The following is a 20,681-nucleotide window of genomic DNA, read 5'->3' as shown; positions in this document are numbered from 1 at the left end:
GCCTAGGCCGGAGAGGAGTCAGTAGAAGACAGAAAGACCACCAACCTGCCTGTGGTGAGTGAGTGAAAGGCCTTTTGAGTTAGCTTCATCGCGTGAGATTCCAATGATTCTGAAAGCTTTGGTTTCAACAGCATGAAGCTGAGCTAGGTGTGAGGCAGGAGCACCAGCCCAGAGGGGAGAGCAGTATTCCATTGAGCTGCGGATGAAAGCCTTGTATGTGGTGAGGAGCTCAGGTGTGCCAAGGAAGGACTTCGCACGACAGAGGATGCCCAGTTGTCGAATGGCTTTGGAGGCCAGCTTGGAAATATGGATTTCCCTGGAAAGATCATGGCAGATAGTGAGACCCAAGAGCTTGAGTGACAGAACTCCTTGGAGAGGATTGTTGAGAAAGTAGATGGGAGGGTTGTCCAGATGGTCTTTTTGGAGAGACAAAGTGAGAGTGTGAGATTTGTCAGGATTGAAAGACGTGTTCCACTTGGTTGACCATTCTGTGATTTTGTCCACGTCTACAGAGAGTGAGGAGTCTGCAGACTGCCGATCTGAGGGATGAGGAATGGAGCGGCAGAGAGTGGAGTCATCAGCAAAGAGAAAGAGAGGATTTTCCAGAGTCAGAGAGATTATTTGTGAAGACCAGAAAAAGCACAGGGCCCAGAACACTGCCTTGGGGAACTCCAGCCTGAACAGGAAGGGGAGATGAGAGAAATTCATTCAGGGTCACACGTTGACTACGACCAGAGAGGAAGTCCGCAAGCGATGTGTGGAGATTTCCATGGATACCATAGGAGGAGAGTTTGGGGAGCAGAGCGGGGTGCCAGACTGTATCGAAGGCACGTGATTTGTCAAGGGAGACAGCTCTAATTTCCTGTTTGACATTGAGGACCTCCATCCATTTTTGAGACAGCAGAAGCATTATGTTCAGAGTAGAGTGACCAGGTCTGAAACCAAATTGATGATCATAGATCAAGCCATTGGAGAAGAGGAAGGATTTGATATCCGGAGCAATGATAGATTCCATGACTTTGCTGATAATTCGGAGCAGGCTGATTGGTCTGTAGTTGCAATAGGTCTGTGGAGTCAAAAGTTGTACTCATTGACTCGAGACATTTCAGCTTTTCATTTTTAATAAATTTGTAAAACTTTCTAAAAACGAAATTCTTCTTTGACATTATGGGGTATTATGTGTTGATTAGTCCCAATTTTTTAAAATTTAATCCATGTTAAATTTGAGCTGTAACACAATGAAATGTGAAAATGTCAATTGGTGTGAATACTTTCTGAAGGCACTGTCGTTCCTCAGATGAAGAGTTTTGGCAATAAATATTCTTCAGATATGGTTCTCTACTATGGAACTCGCCGACTTTAAAAAATCTACAAGTCATCAATTAGGCGTTTAAAATCTCACTTTGCTTTGTCTTTATTCTAACTTTTCCTACCTCTTCCTTCTTTGAAAAGCACTTTGATATTGATACGTTGTAAGGGTAGATGAAATACCTTAGTCGAGATAGAATTGTATAAATTAGCATGCTCTGAGTGTCACGAAGAAGAAGAAGAAGAAGAAGAAGCCATCTCGATGTACATAAGTATAGTCGAATGTTCGGTTAAGTGCTTAGGTGTCTCCACACGAAGGAGTGGAGTTGTGCTAATTAATTATAGGGACTGGAAGGTTAAATTCCCCTGTACGTGATTGCCTCCCTGTGGTTTTCCCCTGATGTTCTTAATGCATTCGGCCAGCCAGGAAATCAAAGGCTCAGTAAAACAACGATCGCACTGTAAATGGACTCATTCGCTCACAACGCCACCAGGGCTAACCAACACCCAGCACATTTGCCGATCGGCACGTAAATCCTGCCTCACGACCAATGACATCATCTGGACATTCTCGAACAGCGACTGGACTCTGCCCCAGACGACTCATGGCGAGGAGGCCATACTCCGGCTTTCATGATTGGTGGAGGTGCGAGGGATGATGGGATAGCGCTCGGTGATTGGACAGAGTGTGATGTGAGCGGGAACATTCGAGAGTTAAAGGGGAAAAGATGCGGTCGCGCCATCTTGCTCTCTCTCTCTCTCTCTCTCTCTCTCTCTCTCTCTCTCTCTCTCTCCCTCTCTCTCTCTCTCTTGATCTGGGTCACGCATGAGGGACGGTCGCTTCGCTATCACTCCGTTGTCTTGGATGCAGTTGGCTCGGCGGTGTTATTCGTGTGCGCTTTTGGGAAAGGGCTGGTAAGAAACAGCGGTTTGGGACAGTCGGGACTACAAGGCACAGAATAGACGTCGGCGTTGGACTGGGTCCGCATCGTGTTTCCTCTGGACATCGAGGAGCGTGACTCCGTGCCATTTGTGCGTTTCCCACGCGGTGGTTCGAGGTGATGACCAGCAAGCCTTACCAGCCATCTGGGGACGTAAAGCTGAGTGCCAGCCGATTACCTAAACATTATTTATTTTCTTTCATTTATCTTTTCCCCTTGTTTGTATACGAGTCTGAGGGAAGACGTCTCAATTAGGAATTTTAGTTTTTACCTTACCTTTCATTGTTATTTGCATTTATTTTCTTTAAATCATTATTTGTCGAATCTTACTTTTCTTGTATTGTGGATGTTGCCATCACTTCTTTGTGTTTGTGGGTTCGGATAACCCCTGCGTGTGATCCCGATCAGGTAAGGCCTCGAGCCTTCCCGCGCGTGCGAAAAGATAATACTGTCAAGTTGGGTATACGCCTCGGAGTTAAGCTCGTTTCGGTCATTCGTCCTCTTGGGGTCTTAACCCCGGGGACACAACAATATTTTGCTTCTAAATAAAAGCACTTTAAAATAAATTGATTGTTTGATTGATTTTGGCCACTAGTAATGTAATATAGTGATGTTAGCATAATTCATTATTTTAGAGGACTGGTCCAGCATGTACAGAGCTGTCCTTCATAATTTAATAATAACTAATCATAACGAAATACGTAAACTGATTGCTGTCTTGGCATGCAGGCCTGAAAGGGACATTTTTGGTGGAGGCCACTCATTTGTCTGTGCCATCTCATACCATTCACTCATGGCATATTTCAAAAAGACTGTATTTTTTTATATCTGTTCCGGAAAGTTTATCTTGTAGTTTCTCATTGACTTCCATACACAATATTTAGGGTCACAATAAAAAGCCCTTTTTTAGTGATAATGCTCAATTTCTACTTTATGGTACATGGAAGTTCACTTCCAGGTCTCAATATCACAATCTTTGTATACTCCAGTTCCAGTGACAGACATTCAGGTTTGCAGCTGAGCTTCTGCCTTTTAAGCAAAAAGAGTTTGGATCCAAAATAGAAGCTCATGGCAGAGTGAGGTGAAAGGGTGTAAAGGTGGCATACTTACAGTGAAGCAGTGAGGACACAGTTGGGCAGTTGAAGCAAGGGAATGAACAAACAAGAAAAGAGGATGGGGGAAACAGTAACCTGCAAGTAAGGATGTAGGGTTAGGCAGGGTTAATGGGGTAGGAAAGTTCGTGAGTAAGGTTGCAAGGGGGTGACATGAGATGGTGTTGCACCTCTTGCTTTGAAGCCCTGGAGAGAAGAGTGCAATTTAACTGTCTCCAGAAGGCAATTCTACAAATGAAAGAAAAAGGTGGAAGAAGGTGGTGAAGATGACTTTTGGAAGTTTAATCAGGAGTTAATGAAAGAAGGCTTGTATTCTGGAGGAGCTGGGGATGTCAGAGGGCTGAGAGTATATGGGCCTTGACTGGAGGTGAGGGGGGAAAGCAGATACGCCAGCGAACTGCTTTGTAGGCTGTGAGTAGTTCTGGTTGTTTTTTTTTAAGGAATGACTTGAAATGAGGGAAAATGCCCACTTTGTGACTTAATTTGAAGGCAAGCTTTGCTATATGGTTGGCCCAAGACAAGTCATTGCTGATGCTGAGGCCTACAATTTCAAGAGTCTAAACCTCTCTCAGTTACTTCCAATGGAAATGCATAGGTGGATTCATTTGACGATCCTTCCACTGTGATGGGATGAGTCCATGAGATTTGCCATGATCGAAAGCCATGTTTCATTTATCATACCAGCTGCTAATATATTCCAGTTGAGCAGAAATTGATGCAGCAACTGTCTGCCTGTACACTCCACAATGTGGATAAAATCTCCAAAAAGGAAGAGAGAGGTTTTTTTGCACAACATTAAAGAGGTCCTTGTGTACGTATATGAGGGGATAAGAGGTGGCCCACGACACTTTGTTGGGGCACTCCAACTTTCACCGAGAAAGGAGAGGAAAGTATTCTATTGTGTTGACTTCGTGTTGACTTCGTGTTGACTTCGTGTTGACTTCGCGAATGGAGCAAGGCAGAAATGCAGGCGTGAACGCAGTCTTGTATGCCACAGACAGAGAACTTTGCAAGCAGAGCAGGATTTCACACTGTTATATGTCCAATTTCAATATGCCAGGGGAATCTTTACTAGATTTGGTTTATATATATGGATTGATTATATATATATACATATACAGTATATATATATATATATATATATATATATATATATATATATATATATATATATATATATATATATATATATATATATATATATATATACATATACAGACTTGGCATTTAATATGGAATTTTTTTTTTTTCTTGACTTGGGTTTCCTTTCTGAACTCAGAATATCAATCTGGTGAGTTTCTTTTACGCTTCGGTGATTTCTTTGTTAAAAGAACCATGTCACTGATTTTCTGTCGCAGCAAGAAGTCAATAACAGGATTATATCACAGGTGGCGTGACAAAATGTACGGACAGGTACATTTGACGATTGGCTTCACAATCGGGTATATAAGGGTTGTTGCGTTCTGTATTAGTGGAAAACAACTGCTGCACGTCTACAAAAGTTATTGCCGCTTCCTCTGGAGATGGTCCGTCAACTCGACAATACTGTTTGTCATGGAGTGGTGGCTTTACGAAATTCCGGCATGAAACAGTGCGCTATTGCTCGGCAGTATGGCATCACTCAAGGTCAGGTGTCAAAGATCCCGAAACGAAATGCTCAGAGGGGTGTCCCTCCTCCAATATCGAGGCCAGGATGTCCCCGCAGAACCACAAGGAGGGATGATCACCAGCTGCACCGGTTAGTCCGCAATGGCCGTACCAAGTCAGCTAATCGGCTTCGGGCTGAGTGGCAGCAACTTACAAATGTGCCTGTATCCAGAAGGCGAGTCAACCAACGACTGGTTCAAGCAGGCTATCGTGCCAGGCGTCCCCTTAGAAAGCCACGCCTGACAAGACAACACCGCCAGCGCCGATTGCAGTGGGCCAGAGAGCACCGTCAATGGCAGCCAGGCCACTGGAATCACGTGATCTTCAGTGACGAGTCTTGATTTCTGGTCTATCGTCAAGATGGCCATGTCGGAGTGCGCAGACAAGTGCATGAAGCCTACAACGAAGATTGCATAGTGCCAAGAGTCCAAGCTGGAGGTGGTAGGGTGACCGTTTGGGCTGCTTTTCATGCAGGGGGCAAAACTGACCTGGTTGTTCTGAATGGAAACCTGAACCAGTTCAAGTACAGGGCCATTCTGGAAGAAACATTGCTTCCATTTGCTCGTGTATCCTTTCGAGGAAACTTTGTCTTCCAAGATGACAGTGCATGGCCTCATCATGCTCGCATGATCCAACACTTTCTTGCTGACCGTGGTGTAGAGCATATGGAGTGGCCTGCCATGTCCCCGGATATGGATCCGATAGAGAACTTGTGGGCAGAATTAATGCGTCAAATCGACAACACCGGACCAGCAGCCGACCTCTGTGCGTGAATTGCAGCAGACTATTGTCACTGCATGGCAAGCGATTCCTGTCCAAACCTTCGCAAATCTCGTGAACAGCATGTCTCCACGTGTACGTGCTCTCCTGAATGCTCGTGGGGGTTACACGACATACTGAACTGTAATTTTACTGTCCGTAATCCCAGTTGTAATTTAACTTTTGTCTTTGTTAAAAAAAATTTTGGCTAATGTGCAAAATAAAGAAATACTTCTGGAAAACGTACAGAAGTTTAACACAGTACTGTCTGTTAATTGAGTTCAATATCAGTTTACATCACTTTCAAGGATCAATTTATTTGCTTTGAAATGTCAAATGTGGTTTTTGTTTCTTTTAAAGGTCACATTAACCAAATCTAGAATAATTTCAACATAAGTCCAATGAACTTTTGGTTCTAAGTCAACTTGAAAATTAAGTTCACCCCCACAAAAAAAATATTCCATATTAAATGCCAAGTCTGTATGTATGTATATATATATATATATATATTTATATATATATATATATATATATTGTAACGGATTTGGGAATTGTGTGTGTAATTTGAGGTAAAACTTGTTGTAAATATCACCCTCTGAAAATGTAGTGAATCTGTGTAAATACCCCCATAATTGTAAAGGTCAAAGGGTCGTCCCCATTGGTTAATTCATATACATACACGTAGCCAATCGTATATCCTTCTAAATAGTTAGCTCCTTATTCTATGTAGTTCAAGGCTCTGTTCCCATTAGTTGACACTCCATTGCACCGAATCAAGTAAGGATAGCTCCCCTTCAATGACATTTTCCAGCCGAACTCAACCTCTCTGGGTAACGAAGCTCAACAAGCGTGGGGTGCGTGGCCCCTCAACTGGCCTGGCTTGGGAAGCGGCGTTCGCCGCTATGATGAAGATGTGCTCCGTGCTCTGTTTGGACAGGAAGGGCGGGGTCGCCGGGAAGAGGCACGCCCAGGGCGCGCCACGAGGGGCGGGGTGTTCAGCCCCATGCCCAAGTAAGGACACAAGGCCGTGGCTCGCCACTAGGGGCGCGCCGTTCGACTCTCTGCCCAAATAAGGTAGCAAGACCATGCCATTGCCTTATAAGGGCACGAAACAGAGCACGGAGGAGGGCGGTACCGAAACTGAGAGGGCGTGTCAGACCCGCGCTTGAGAGGGGAGAGAGATGCGTGCGATGATCGCGCAAGCAGGAGATTGAGGGAGAGAGACGCGTCAGACGATTTCGAGAGAAGGAGAGGACCAAAAGAGCCCGAGGCGTGCAGCGACAACCAGCCCCTGCCGCGTGCAACGAGATACGTGTGCCGACGTCGCCCTGCTCGCTCACAGCCTGAAAAGGACCGGCTTGCTGTGCGCCCTGCCAAGCCTTCCAGCTTTGTGGTTCGACCTTTTTCTCCCTCCAGCCAAACCAACCTGCAATTCCCCATTCGTGTGAGTCTGTTTGTGTTGTCCTGTCGGGGTATAAGTTAAGCCTGTTTAATATAAGCTAATATTGCACTGTGTCTCCTTGCTCCTTTCTGTTCAGTTATTTTCTTATCCTTTCCATTCTCCTTGGTTATTTTTGGTCTTGTTAATAGTTCGCAATAAATCATATTTGTTCTTCCTACTTCTTCTTCTTCTCTTCTTCACATTCGGTCGCTTTAGTGATTTCCAGATTTAGGGTACGTGGCGCGATTCGGCCGACGCACATAAATCGGGTCTAGTCTTTGGTAACCGGCTCACGCCGCAGTTCGCTTCGCTCGGCGTTATCCATCCATTACGCTGCGGCCGTGAGCGGCGGAGTATTTCCTCACGTACCGGGAAGCGCTGGTATTTAGGTCATAGGACTGTTGGGCCTAATACCCTACCCAGCGCCGACCGGGCATGGCGTCATACCCCCGGGACCACGTCGGTCAGTCATAAACGAGGGGATTAATCCCCCCTCGGTAAGGGGAGAGAGGCCGACGTTGGCGTCCGTAACAATTGGTGTCAGGAGTGTCGGATTCGGACCTGAAGCGCGAATAGCGCGCTCAAATTTCGAGCGGCCAAAATTTAATTTTATTTAACATCCTAAATTTAAAAGTCGCGCCATGGATGATCAAGGTGGCCGGATGCCGGTGGGGGAATTAGAGGGTGTAGAGCCGACCCAGGACCTCAGGGAAATGTATGTGGGGGAAATGGAGGAGGAGAGAAATGAGGATGTGGTTGCGGAGGTTTCATGTGTGCAAAATGGCGCCCTCACGCATGTGGTTGCAGAGGCACAAAATGGCGGCGCTGGGGCAGCCGAGTCCGCGGCACTGGTGAAATTGGACCTCTTCGCGGCGCAGATGATGGGGTATATGAAAGAAATGGCTGAAAAATCCAGCAGGGAAATGGAACAAATGATGGAAAGGAATAGTGAGCAATTGAGGGGCCAAATGAGGGACGAAGCGAGGGGTACCAGTGCCCAAATTGAGAAGATAGACAGCAAATTGGAGGGGTTAGACAATAATTTTAAGGGGTTGGACAATAAATTTGAGGGGTTAGACAATGGGATAAAAGGGGTGAAGAATGGGTTAACGGGGCTAGAAGACGGGATGGAAGACAAATTGCGGGAAATAGGGGGGCAATCCGCCCGGGAAATCAAACAGATGGGGAACCAGATAGAGGAGGTGAAAATCGGGTTAGAAACTAAATTGGATGCTCAAAGTAATGAATTGGAACAGATGAGGGCGACATCTACCAGAGAGATGGGAGAAATGGGGGAGGAGATAAGATGAGGTGTAAGCGAGGATGTCTCGGGGGTACCCGAGGAGGTAAAGCGAGGTGAGAAGCGTATGGAGAAAGAGGTGAGAAGTAGTACGGCTAGGTTACAGGGGGGAATAGAAGATCTGACGAGGGGAGTAGAGCAGCTAACGGTGGGACAAAAGGAACTAGTGGAATAGGTGGAAAAGAACACTGCGGTACTAGGAGGGTTGAAAGCGACACAAAAAGAAATCAAAAATGAATTAATAGCGACGAAGAGGGAATGTCGGATGGTACATGAGGGGCTGACAAAGAGGTTGGACAAGGTAACGGAAGCGATGGAGACGAAGGACCGGGAGGTGAGGACACACATAGAGACGGTCAAGGTGGCCTTAGAGGACAAAATTGAGGAGACGCACCGGGAAATAAAAGAGGTGAAGCAAAAGTTAGAGGATGTGGAAGAGGGGGTGAGTGAAATTAAGAAGAGACGGAGGGAAACTAAGAGGGAGATAAAGGAGGAGGTGATGGAATATGTGCAAGGTCGGTGCTCAAATCGTGATGGTGTGCTTGCTAACCAAATAAAGAGTTTGCAGGTGGCGGAGGAGGAACGGAGACGAGGTGCCGAGGTGAGTGGCGATATACTCGAAAATGTATATGGTGTGAGGGGAGATTCAGTCGGCTTGGGGGTTGGTTTGGACCCGGGTGTTCGTGAGAGGCCGCGGGTAAGGTGTGCGACAGGTACAGAGTGTGAAGGAGGAGGTGTGCGAGGATGTCCGACTATGGGGTGTGTGAGGAAAAAGTGCGCGCCGAGGAGTGAGTGTGCTGTCGAGAGTGAGTTGGTCGTAGCGCAAGTGCGGGGGGGGGCACATGGAAGCGCGTGATGGGGAGTGTTACAGGGGATGTAACGAAGGAGTGGACACCTGTGGTGAGTGTTACGGAGGACGTAACGGGAGAATGTGCATGAGAGAGGTGTGTAACAGAGGAGTGCGTGAGTACAGAGTGCGCTGTCGAGAGTAAGGGTGAATGCGCGTCCGAGTGTGGTGGTAAGAGCAGTGAGGGTGACGCGGAGCACGAGTTGGTTGTAGCAGGTGAGAGGATGCACAACTGGAATGGAAGGATGTACACCTGGAATGAAATGGAAGGATGTACACCTGGATGCACACCTGGAATGGAAGGATGTACACCTGGAATGAAAGGATGCACACCTGGAATTGTCAAGCGCGTGTGGGAATGCACGCTTGAGTTGGTAGTGGAGCACGTGATTGGGTGTGCAGAGGAGAGCACACCCATGGTTGTCACAGAGGATGTGACCGAGGAGGGGGCGCGAAGAGGTGTGTTGGTGAGGTGTACGAACGACGAGTGTGTGTCAAGGTGTGCGGTGGTCAGGTGTGTGTGACAAAGTCTGTGAGCGGAATGAGTGTACCTGGGTGTGTAAGAGAAGGTGCAATGACGAGGAGCATGGAGACAGCTGGATGTGTGAGTAAGGAACGGAACGCGGGGTGTGAGCATGCAAGTGGAGCATCGACGCTAAACGGGATAGCGGTTAGATCGACTTGTAGCCGAAGCGAGCCCTCGGTTCGTGCCGGGCTTCGTGTGCCGCGGAACCAGCGGGGATCGCAACTACGGCGGTTTGGAAAGAACCGCCGTACGCGATCCACGCCGGGCCGCGCTCTGAACAGCCGCGTCCGTGCTCCGCTAGGCGGAACGGGCGGCCCGTTAAGAAGGCCCGGGACGGCGACCCCTTTTGGTTGCGGCGTTCCGGCAGGGCGAGATCGGGTCATCAGGCGGGAGACCGGGCGGCTCCGCGTCGAGGTGGACCTTGGGATCTCGGCCCGAGTAAACCTCCTTCCCTGCACTGAATGCCAGACGGATCCAACCGCCGGCACCGAACAACCCGCATTCATTGCTCGGCTTTGCGAAGCCGGGCTTTGGAGATGAATTGGCGCACCGAGAGGCTCAAGTAAAGGACATTTGGTAGGGATAGGGAATTTGTGATTGGAAAATTTTGATTGGTTGGAATTGGATGAGCCAAATTGATAGTGGGAGATACCCGATGTGATGGGATGGCAACTCTGCCATCCCTCACAAACAGGGCAAAGGAGCAATAGTTTTATGGGGTTTGGCAGTGAACACTAGCCCGGGAGGGTTAGGATAAAGTGTGTAGGGATCTAGAGAAGATGACCATAGGTAACTGTAAGTTTAAGTAGCAACAGTGGACAGGTAGTCGGGGACATAGAAAGGGTAGTTGGATGATAATGACGAGGGAGCGCAATAATGTAAGGGGCGACGGGGAAGCGCGAGTTTTAGCAGGGCACCAGGTAGCTTAGATGATGCCGTGTGTGTGTGTAAAACTGTATTCAGAAATGTATTGTGAAAAGTGTATGAGGAACAATTGTGATTGTGCGTTGTATTGTATTGAATGAATAGTCCTGGAGGAAGGATGGTGCAGGTGGCACCAGGTGTGATTGCACAGGTGTGCAACTGAACAGGTGTATGGAGCAGTGTATGAGTGAGTAATAGTGATTGTGTGTTGTGTTGACTGAATGGTCCTGGAGGAAGGAGGGTGCAGGGAGCACCAGGTGTGATGGCACAGGTGTGCAAATTATATGGAGAATGGTTGTATGGAATATATGGAGTGTGGAATGGATGGTTGTGGAGTGAGTATGGTGGAAACGGTGGAGTGGAGTGGATGGTGCGAAGGTGTGTATGGGGAGGATGGACCCCATCACGAATACCCGGGGAGGGTAGTGCAAGAGTTAGGTAGAGGGAGTAGGCAAATTGTGGTTGGATATTGGCATCTGTGGTGCGTGGTGGAAGAATGGTGTTTGGATGGGTGCATTAGTGACGTGGAAATGGCTGAGCGTGTGGCCTGTTAGTACGTGTAGTTGAATGGGCACTCCACCACTGTGAGGATGTCGGCCAGGTGAGGCCGCAGGTGGGCTCTGGGAGCCGTTAGAGTTGTGGATGGGGCCCGAGGATCCGGAGGACGGACCCAGGTAGCCCAGTGCCAGAGGGCACCGAGTGGGGAGAGCGCCAGAGGGCCTTCCCCAGTTAGATAGGTTAGGGTGAGGAGCAGGTAAGCTCAGAGGCAACTGCAGTGGTGGAGTTGTGCAGGTGGGTAGACCTGCAGGGAGAGCTACACGACTCAGCCCGGAAATTGTGCAAAGGCACCGGGAGTTGAATCGGGGGAGTGAGACCCCAAATTGATAAGCACCACAGTTTGGTCAATGGGAATTGGTTCTTAAAACCGCATAGAGTAAGACGGCCAATGGATTGGCAGGGAAAGACCCCGGGTAGTGTAAAGTGTGTTAATGTCATTTAGAAGATAGTTAGGATTGAAATCTCCTTGCACCATCTGCATCCACTCACCTGAGGTGACGTAACTCCACACCATGCCATGTTTTGTTATTTTATTGTGCAAATGTTTGGATTGTGAGACGCATCATGACATGGGTGAGACATTGTGCTTTGTTGTTCCATCTCTTCCTCCTTATGAGGATTGATGATGAATTTGAATGATGGCAAATTTTGGTTCGAGGGATTGTGGGGACGAATTTGATATAGGGGAGATATGGGGAAGACATGACAGTAGTGACGAATTTGTAAATGTGTAGATTGGTTTTGTATACATATGGGGGAAGGGCAAGGGTAGAGTAGGTAACAGGGGGGGTGACGTATGGTAGGGACGAGCGTCCTCACTTAGCTCTCCGTACGCACCTCATCTTGCATTGCCTTGTATTGATGTGTACCCTTGTGACCTTACCCCTCACTCACCTGTCTTCTGTCTCCCTGTCTGCCAACCGAGGACTGTGCTCTCTGGGCACCGAGGGGAGCGTGCGGGAGTCCACCATGGTGTACCAGAACTCCCGCAACCAGCATGCATTGCATTGATGCACCACTTATGGACCGCCGTCTTGCAGCCAAGCACCACTTTATGGACCCCACATTTTGGGGCCTGGCACCTCTGCTGGAGCCGGCCACGATGGCCCAGGATCTTGCTTGCGGACCTCGGAAAGGAGGCACCTATGCCAAACAGGTGGACCACCCTTAGTTGGCCCCTGTGGCCCTAAATAAAAATGGACACGGTTGGTGCTTTTTATTATGTCCAAATAGGCCGCATGAAGAAAGGATTTGAAAGAAAACATCAGGAAGAACATCGGCCCAGCAGAGAAGCGGAAGACCACCACCAGTTGTTGTTTTTTGTGGGTGCTTCTTATGAACTGATGACTGTTGCACCGAATGGTGCTTTTGGTGATTGGTGCTTTGGTGTATTGGTGCTGGTGCGTCGATGCAATGCGTGCTGTCTCCTCCCTCCCAACAGGAATTTCTTTTTGTCTCCCCAAAAGAGAAATCACAGGTCCTGGGTTGCGTTTTGGAAACAGTCAAATAATGTCAATGTAAATAATGCTCCCCCACCGTAAATGTTTAGTTTTGAAAATAATTCCGCAATTCGGTTAGCTGTGGGTGTAAAACTGTTAGATAGGGTGCAATGCAGCAGAGGGACATACTTATTTGTGTTTTAAAACTGTCGCACTCAGAGTCAGGTTAATTGTAGAGGGTTACTACACCTGCGTGTCACATTAAAAGTAAAATGTTCGGGCCGGGCAATCCCGTAAGGAAGGAGGGTGCAGTGTAACGGATTTGGGAATTGTGTGTGTAATTTGAGGTAAAACTTGTTGTAAATATCACCCTCTGAAAATGTAGTGAATCTGTGTAAATACCCCCATAATTGTAAAGGTCAAAGGGTCGTCCCCATTAGTTAATTCATACACAATTATACATACACGTAGCCAATCATATATCCGTCTAAATAGTTAGCTCCTTATTCTATGTAGTTCAAGGCTCTGTTCCCATTAGTTGACACTCCATTGCACCGAATCAAGTAAGGATAGCTCCCCTTCAATGACATTTTCCAGCCGAACTCTCCCTCTCTGGGTAACGAAGCTCAACAAGCGTGGGGTGCGCGGCCCCTCAACTGGCCTGGCTTGGGAAGCGGCGTTCGCCGCTATGATGAAGATGTGCTCCGTGCTCTGTTTGGACAGGAAGGGCGGGGTCGCCGGGAAGAGGCACGCTCAGGGCGCGCCACGAGGGGTGGGGTGTTAAGCCCCATGCCCAAGTAAGGACACAAGGCCGTGGCTCGCCACGAGGGGCGCGCCGTTCGACTCTCTGCCCAAATAAGGTAGCAAGACCATGCCATTGCCTTATAAGGGCACGAAACAGAGCACGGAGGAGGGTGGTACCGAAACTGAGAAGGGCGTGTCAGACCGGTGCTTGAGAGGGGAGAGAGAGATGCGTGCGACGATCGCGCAAGCAGGAGATTGAGGGAGAGAGACGCGTCAGATGATTTTGAGAGAAGGAGAGGACCAAAAGAGCCCGAGGCGTGCAGCGACAACCAGCCCCTGCCGCGTGCAACGAGATACGTGTGCCGACGTCACCCTGCTCGCTCCCAGCCTGAAAAGGACCGGCTTGCTGTGCGCCCTGCCAAGCCTTCCAGCTTTGTGGTTCGACCTTTTTCTCCCTCCAGCCAAACCAACCTAGTAGATATAGTCTTTCCCTCGCGGTCCCTCTGTACTGTCTTTCCCTCGCGGTCCCTCTGTACTGTCTTTCCCTCGCGGTCCCAACTGTACTGTCTTTCCCTCGCGGTCCCTCTGTACTGTCTTTCCCTCGCGGTCCCAACTGTACTGTCTTTCCCTCGCGGTCCCTCTGTGCTGTCTTTCCCTCGTGGTCCCTCTGTGCTGTCTTTCCCTCGCGGTCCCTCTGTGCTGTCTTTCCCTCGCGGTCCCTCTGTGCTGTCTTTCCCTCGCGGTCCCTCTGTACTGCCTTTCCCTCGTGGTCCCAACTGTACTGTCTTTCCCTCGCGGTCCCTCTGAACTCTCTTTCCCTCGCGGTCCCTCTGTGCTGTCTTTCCCTCGCTGTCCCAACTGTACTGTCTTTCCCTCGTGGTCCCTCTGTACTCTCTTTCCCTCGCGGTCCCTCTGTACTCTCTTTCCCTCGCGGTCCCTCTGTGCTGTCTTTCCCTCGCGGTCCCTCTGTGCTGTCTTTCCCTCGCGGTCCCTCTGTACTGTCTTTCCCTCACGGTCCCAACTGTACTGTCTTTCCCTCGCGGTCCCTTTGTGCTGTCTTTTCCTCCTGGTCCCTCTGTGCTGTCTTTCCCTCGTGGTCCCCCTGTGCTGTCTTTCCCTCGCGGTCCCTCTGTACTGTCTTTCCCTCATGGTCCCTTTGTGCTGTCTTTCCCTCGCGGTCCCACTGTGCTGTCTTTCCCTCGCGGTCCCACTGTACTGTCTTTTCCTCGCGGTCCCTCTGTGCTGTCTTTCCCTCGTGGTCCCACTGTGCTGTCTTTCCCTCGCGGTCCCACTGTGCTGTCTTTCCCTCGCGGTCCCTCTGTGCTGTCTTTCCCTCGTGGTCCCTCTGTGCTGTCTTTCCCTCGCGGTCCCACTGTGCTGTCTTTCCCTCGCGGTCCCACTGTACTGTCTTTCCCTCGCGGTCCCTCTGTGCTGTCTTTCCCTCGCGGTCCCTCTGTGCTGTCTTTCCCTCGTGGTCCCCCTGTGCTGTCTTTCCCTTGTGGTCCCCCTGTGCTGTCTTTCCCTCGCGGTCCCTCTGTGCTGTCTTTCCCTCGCGGTCCCTCTGTGCTGTCTTTCCCTCGCGGTCCCCCTGTGCTGTCTTTCCCTCGCGGTCCCTCTGTGCTGTCTTTCCCTCGCGGTCCCTCTGTGCTGTCTTTCCCTCGCGGTCCCTCTGTGCTGTCTTTCCCTTGCGGTCCCCCTGTGCTGTCTTTCCCTCGCGGTCCCTCTGTGCTGTCCTTTCCTCGCGGTCCCTCTGTGCTGTCTTTTCCTCGCGGTCCCTCTGTGCTGTCTTTCCCTCGTGGTCCCACTGTACTGTCTTTCCCTCGTGGTCTCTCTGTGCTGTCTTTCCCTCGCGGTCCCCCTGTGCTGTCTTTCCCTCATGCTCCCCCTGTGCTGTCTTTCCCTCGCGGTCCCTCTGTGCTGTCTTTCCCTCGTGGTCCCACTGTGCTGTCTTTCCCTCGCGGTCCCACTGTGCTGTCTTTCCCTCGCGGTCCCCCTGTACTGTCTTTCCCTCGCGGTCCCTCTGTGCTGTCTTTCCCTCGCGGTCCCTCTGTGCTGTCTTTCCCTCGCGGTCCCTCTGTGCTGTCTTTCCCTCGTGGTCCCTCTGTGCTGTCTTTCCCTCGCGGTCCCCCTGTGCTGTCTTTCCCTCGTGGTCCCCCTGTGCTGTCTTTCCCTCACGGTCCCCCTGTGCTGTCTTTCCCTCACGGTCCCCCTGTACTGTCTTTCCCTCGCGGTTGTCAGCTCTTTCACGAGCCTCGATTCATTATTTTTAAAAAAACAAACAAAAAAAAAAACCCTGCAATTCCCCATTCGTGTGAGCCTGTTTGTGTTGTCCTGTCGGGGTATAAGTTAAGCCTGTTTAATATAAGCTAATATTGCACTGTGTCTCCATGCTCCTTTCTGTTCAGTTATTTTCTTATCCTTTCCATTCTCCTTGGTTATTTTTGGTCTTGTTAATAGTTCGCAATAAATCAAATTTGTTCTTCCTACTTCTTCTTCTTCTCTTCTTCACATTCGGTCGCTTTAGTGATTTCCAGATTGAGGGTACGTGGCGCGATACGGCCGACGCACATAAATCGGGTCTAGTCTTTGGTAACCGGCTCACGCTGCAGTTCGCTTCGCTCGGCGTTATCCATCCATTACGCTGCGGCCGTGAGCGGGGGAGTATTTCCTCGCGTACCGGGAAGCGCTGGTATTTAGGTCATAGGACGGTTGGGCCTAATACCCTACCCAGCGCCGACCGGGCGTGGCGTCATAACCCCGGGACCACATCGGTCAGTCATAAACGAGGGGATTAATCCCCCCTCGGTAAGGGGAGAGAGGCCGACGTTGGCGTCCGTAACAATATATATATATATATATATATATATATATATATATAATATATATATATATATATATATATATATATATAGATATATATAGATATATACAGTATATGTATATATAAATAGATATATATAGATATATACAGTATATGTATATATATATATATATATATATATATATATATATATATATATACATATATATATATATATATATATATATATATATATATATATATATATACATATATATATATATATACATATACATATATATATATATATACATATATATATATATATATATATATATATATATATATATATATATATATATATATATATATATATATATATATATATATACTACCAGTCAAAGTTTAGTTACACCCACCATTTTTTGATATTTTACTGTCAAAATGAACATAAGATGTGAACAAAACTCTTACCAAAGATATATCTACTTATCTACTGATAATATATTGTGCTTCAATACATCTTTCTTGTGCGAAATGCAAGTTTAAATAATTTTTGGGAAATAGGTCGAAAAGTGCAATACTAAATCCAAATGGAAACGTGAAGTTAATGTTATTAACGTTTCATCTCAGTAGCAAAAACTGTTTACAAATACTCTGCTCTGTGTGGAATGAATGTTTGTGCTTGGTTTCTTCATCACATGCAATGTCTATTATTGCCAGGCGTTGCAAAAAATGTTTACAGAATGGCCGGCCATACATTCTAATGAGTGTTTTTGTGTTTCAGATTGCATGAACATGGGTGCCAAAGCTCAGCTAATGCCAGAAAAAAAGACAGGCTATTGTAACTTTGAGAAAAAAGGTCAATCCTTGAGACAAATTGCAAAAATATTACAAGTGTCAGTAAATGCAGTTAGTTGCTTGTGCCATTAAAGGACATAACGAAACTGGTAAAAATGTCGATCGAAAACGTTCTGGTCGACCAAAAATCACAACAGAATCGCAGGACAAGTAATCCGAGTCACCAATCTTTGCTGACACTTGTAATTTTTTTAACATGACCCTTCCTGCCACTAACGTGGCGTTTTTCGTAGCGAACATTTGAAACTCGCTCCTGATGTTTAACACGAAACTGAAAGGAAGTAAGCCCGGGTTGTGCTCATTTGCCAAGCAGCTAGCTAGCGCTTGCCAAGCCATCCGTTCCTTCATGGTTTTGAATGGAGTGCTTGTTCAAATGCTTAAACCACTTGGCGATCTCTCCACAAGAAACTTGGTAAATGAACACACACCCAATGTTCTTGAGACCTGACCATAGATCGACTGTAATCTATATACCCCAAAGAGTAATGACCCTTCCTGCCACTCCCGTAGTGAGTGGGTGCACTAGTTCTGGAAACCTAGCATGCAAAAGCTCAGAATGAAGGTTTAATGGAAGAAACTTTAAAACTCCTGCTCAGTACAACCATTTGATCTGAAAAATATAAATCGTTTGGTGCAAGGTCCAAGAATGAGGACAGCATGCATCACAAATAACGCACAACATACCTAGAACCTTGAACTCAGAGAATACGCCAATAAACACGCAACAAGCCTTAGCACATCTAACCATCACCCAAACAAACTCGCTTCAACCCTGCCTACAACAGGCCCACATGGCCAGATCACCGCACCAAGAACTAACCCATATGTACATTATATGTATAATAACTTTCCAAGTTTGGCGATTGTGCATTCATATTATATTAGGTCACGCCGGAAGTAGATGCACAGGGAGCAGACGATCAATCGAAGTTGATAGCATGAATAAGAAAAAGTAACTTAAAAGTAAATTTTATCTTCCACTCCAAACATTAGTTTATTGGACAGGGAAGGAATTAACACTCGGCAGATAAAAACAGGTCCTCACACTCGATTCATTAATTTGGCTTTGAAGAAGTTTTTGGCTTATAACAAAACATCACCTCTGGGACTTGATCTACTCTTGCACGCTTGTATAAAAATAGGCATGAGTTTGAACGAGTTCATGATAATTTGTTTTGCTGTGCTTTTCACCCCTCAGCCCAAATTGGGCTAAGGGGTATTGTCACGGGCGTCGTCCGGGCGTCCGTTAGCTTTTGGTTTTCGTCAATTTCCATGAGAACGGCTTGTCCGATTAAATCCATTTTTGCAGTGTGTGTTGGGGTTGAGGAGAGGAAAGTTGCTTTAGAAAATGGGCGTGCTGCGATTTTCAATATGGCCGCCACGGCAGCCATCTTGAAATTGGTTTCCGTCAATTTCGAGCAGAACGGCTCGTCCAATTAAATCCGTTTTTGCAGTGTATGTTGGGGTTGAGTAGAGGAAGGTTGCTTTCGAAAATGAGCGTGCTGCGATTTTCAATATGGCTGCCACGGTAGCCATCTTGAAATTGGTTTCCATCAATTTCGAGCAGAACGGCTTGTCCGATTAAATCTATGTTTGCAGTGTGTGTTGGGGTTGAGTCGAGGAAGGTGCCTTTCGAAAATGGGCGCGCTGCTATTTTCAATATGGCCGCCACGGCAGCCATCTTGAAATTGGTTTCCGTCAATTTCAAGCAGAACAGCTCGTCTGATTAAATCCATTTTTGTAGTGTGTGTTTTTGTTGAGTAGAGGAAGTTTCCTTTTGAAAATGGGTGCGCTGCGATTTTCAATATGGCCGCCACAGCAGCCATCTTGAAATTGGTTTCCACCATGCATGGGCTGAGGGGTTACACCCGCTTTGCGGTGCTATTTCTTAATATCTACAATGGATTATCACAATTACAAAAAACCTATTCAATATGTGGTTCAATCCAGAAACTCAAAATGTTTCCAGTGTGTTGATGAAATTTCACCTACTTCTTTAGGTATACCCCTACTACGCCAAAATGTACATGTCACATCGATGTGGTGGTGTCTTGATGGTATCCCCCATGGAAATCTTTCAGATGGATTTGCAGGCATTTCAGGACACGTTCTTTGATGTGTTCATCATTTGAAAAGCTGATGCCCCTCAGCTGTTATCTGAATGGTCCAAATAGATGAAAATGACATGGTGACAATTTTGGAATGAAAGGGGGATGATTTAGAACTTCACAACCAATCTTGACCCAAACAATCATTGCAACATTTGCTGTGTGAGACGGAGTATTATAGTGTAGTAAAGTAGTGCCCAGAGACAGTGGACCTGGCTCTCATCTGAGTATCGCTTCTCTCACTTCATTGTGTATCTAGCCACTTGTAGTACAGTTCATTGATGTTTTCCCCACATTTATGAAATTCTCCCCGAATTAAAGCAATTAAAGCATTATGGCCAGATGCCCTTCCTGGCGCCAACCCTTGGTCGCCTCTTACGGTGCGCAGGGATACGGTGTACCTATTCTAAACCGGGGTACACACCGTGATCATTCATCCCAGCAAGCTGGTACTCAATTTGCCGACCTCGGAAGGATGACAGGCTGAGTCAACCCCACTGGTGTTAATTCAGCGATCGACCCGGATTCGAACCCAGGATCATAGGATCCCAAGCCAGCATTCTAACCGCTAAGCCAACACCAGGCTAAGACAAGCATGGAGAAAAGAAAGTAAACCAGAGAATTGTCTGAGGAGGTCAGACACAAGATTGTAGCCACGCATGGACAATCTCAAGGCTACAAGTCCATCTCCAAGTCCATTCACAATCGTGATATGATTGTGAATAAATTTCAGAATCCCTTTGATTGCTTGCGACACAAGATTTTTATTTTTATTTTGTTAACAGGTATTAAAAATAATAGGCCAATTTAACATCGAGCAGCGCATCCTTATTTATGGCACGTACAGGTACATTGAAATGAAATCACTGAAGGGAAGATTACAGAGAACATTCCCAGCATCTCTTGTACCTGCTTATAAAACAATAAAGGCATTAGTGCGGAGGATGAGAAATACCGGCTCATTACAAAACGTGATCAGGCCTGTTCAAGATGGCGTGCCAGTGTTCAGGTGCCAGAGACTTGAAGCCATACAGCAAACGCATGGAGAGAAGTTCACGTAAATGAACAAGACTACTCTCAGCTGAAATAGGAATCAGTTGCACACTAGTGTGACGAATGCTGAAAAAAGGAAGACATTGGGTTTTTTTCCTTTTCAAAATCCAGGTTTTCCAGGCACAAAATGACAATAATCAAGACGGTATGAGTTCTCTAACCATTTTTCTGAAACGCTGGAAAGTTAAGACTTCAGTATCGACGACATCATTTTCTCGGATGAGTGTCATATTCCCATTCATGGGATAATGCCTAAGCGGAATTACAGCTTTTGAAGATTGGAGAAGCCGCAATAATACGAAGAAGCATCACT

General features: G+C 47.2%; 1 protein-coding gene across 1 annotated transcript in view; it reads left to right on the top strand.

The window, feature by feature from the left end:
- Positions 1-20,681, top strand: part of LOC137429413 (seizure 6-like protein) — a 155,760-nt gene that overhangs the window by 133,186 nt on the left and 1,893 nt on the right. The window lies entirely within an intron of this gene.

The sequence above is a fragment of the Myxine glutinosa genome, chromosome 6 (genome assembly GCF_964187855.1).
Source record: "Myxine glutinosa chromosome 6, kmMyxGlut1.1, whole genome shotgun sequence".
NCBI classification, from domain to species: Eukaryota; Metazoa; Chordata; class Myxini; order Myxiniformes; family Myxinidae; genus Myxine; species Myxine glutinosa.
The sequence above is the reverse complement of the archived record's forward strand: the minus strand, read 5'-3'. Positions and strand labels throughout refer to the sequence as shown.